The sequence below is a fragment of the Gastrolobium bilobum genome, unplaced genomic scaffold (assembly GCF_033153095.1).
Source record: "Gastrolobium bilobum isolate Gb01-03AN ecotype WA unplaced genomic scaffold, APGP_CSIRO_Gbil_v1 utg13848, whole genome shotgun sequence".
NCBI lineage: Eukaryota > Viridiplantae > Streptophyta > Magnoliopsida > Fabales > Fabaceae > Gastrolobium > Gastrolobium bilobum.
In genome coordinates, this window is record NW_026895548.1 from 146226 (window position 1) to 148110 (window position 1885).

The 1885-nt window shown below is 42.7% G+C and overlaps 1 non-coding gene across 1 annotated transcript; it reads left to right on the top strand.

The window, feature by feature from the left end:
- Positions 1 to 1391: 1391 nt before the first annotated feature.
- LOC133316120 (small nucleolar RNA R71) lies at positions 1392 to 1497 on the top strand. Its single transcript, XR_009752168.1, has one exon. It is a non-coding gene; the product is annotated as a small nucleolar RNA R71 (small nucleolar RNA).
- Positions 1498 to 1885: the final 388 nt, after the last annotated feature.

Genomic DNA, 1885 nt, shown 5'->3' on the forward strand with positions numbered 1-1885 from the left:
CATCTTCTATTATTCCAGTAGGTCTTCTTGTTGAACGGTCAGCTAGTTGTAAAGAGACCATGGTTGGCTTCAGTTCAGAAATTCCCAATGCCTTGCATACTGACAGCGGCATCAAGTTGATGCTTGCTCCAAGGTCACATAATGCCCAGCCAACATTGGTGTTGCCTATCGTAATTGGGATATTAAAACTTCCCGGATCTTGAAGCTTTGGTGGGAACTTCTTCTGAATGATGGCACTGCACTCTTCAGTAAATGCTACTGTCTCACAATCCTGCAACTTATGCTTTCTAGACAATAAATCTTTCATAAATTTAGCATAGTTAGGTATGTTAGCAAGAGCTTCAGCAAATGGAATATTAATATGCAATTTTTTAAACATATCTAAAAACCTGGCATACTGTTGCTTCTGCGCTTGCTGTTTGAGCTTCATAGGATATGGAGGTTTCTCAAAGCGAGAAAAATCCATCGGTTGCTTTGGAGCTTCAACAGCTTTCTCCTTTGCTTCTTCTTTTTCTTGCCTTGCAGGTTCTTCTTTTTCGTGCTCCAGCTCAGGTGTTGGCTCATCAACTTTCTTTGGCTGAACCGATTTCGGCTTTTCTTGAGGAGTGATCACAATTCCACTCCTTGTCACAATGGACTTGCATTCCTCCTTTGGACTCACCATTGTATCACTTGGGAACTGTCCTTGAGACCTTTCAGACAACTGCCTAGACAACTGGCCTATCTGACTCTCCAAATTTCTTATGGAAGCTTGTGTGTTTCTAGTGTTTGCCCGAGTCTCTTCCATAAAAGCATTGGAATGTTGGGCCATTTGTCCCACTAGCTTCTCTAACTCAGAAGGTTCCTTCGGTTGAATTGGCGGTGGCTGCAAATAGTTATTGGACTTGAAGTCAAGACCAGTACCTTGCACCCTCCTTTGGAAGTTATTGTTCCCAGAAGGATAATTCTGAGTTCTTGGAACATTTTGTGGTGAGGGTCTCTGATCATACCACACACCATTTACTTGTACCTGCTGAGGAGGATCATCGGCTAGTAGAGTAGGACATTCGTTGGATTTATGATCTTCCTTGCAATATTCACAGACAAATGCTGCAGCTTGAGCTTGGACGCTAGAAAATTGCATCTTATCAAGCCTTGATGTCAAGTTTGCTACCTGCTGAGATAACAACTTGTTTTCAACCATCACCACATCATTGCCTTCCAGTTTAAGGATACCTCTTTTAGGCTTGGATGACAGCGCTTGGTTTTCGTTGGCATCCATCCTCTCAATCAACTCAAGAGTCTCATTTGCTCTTAGAGTTTTAATAGTTCCCCCTGCTGCACCATTTAGCACCATCTGAATCTCCGGTTTGCAACCATTGAAAAAGATTCTAACCTGACTACCAGCAGTCAAGTTATACTGAGGACACCTTCTCATCAAGTCCTTGAACCGGTTCCATGCTTCACACATTGATTCACCCTCTGATTGAGTGAAATTGGTGATATCATTCACCATCTGGTTATACTTCTCCATCGAGAAGAACTGAGCAAAGAACTTATGTGATAAATCATCCCAGGTTGAGATGCTTGCTGCAGGCTGCCTTTCCAACCAACTAAGAGCCTTTCCTTTAAGAGCAAAAAGAAATAGTCTCAGCTGGACTGCATCATTAGACACTTGAGGATGTTTTATAGGATCACAGATCATCAGGAATCTGTTTATGAATCTATGACGGTCTTCATCATCCTCTCCACCAAACTGAGCTCTCTCCACCAGTCGAATATTATCGGACTTGAGCTCCCAATGATTGTTGCCCACTTCAGGATGGACAATGCTCGCATTGGGTCTGTTGAATAATGGAGTCAGAATAGTGTCCATGAGTGGATTGTCAGCATCATTGTTGTTTGC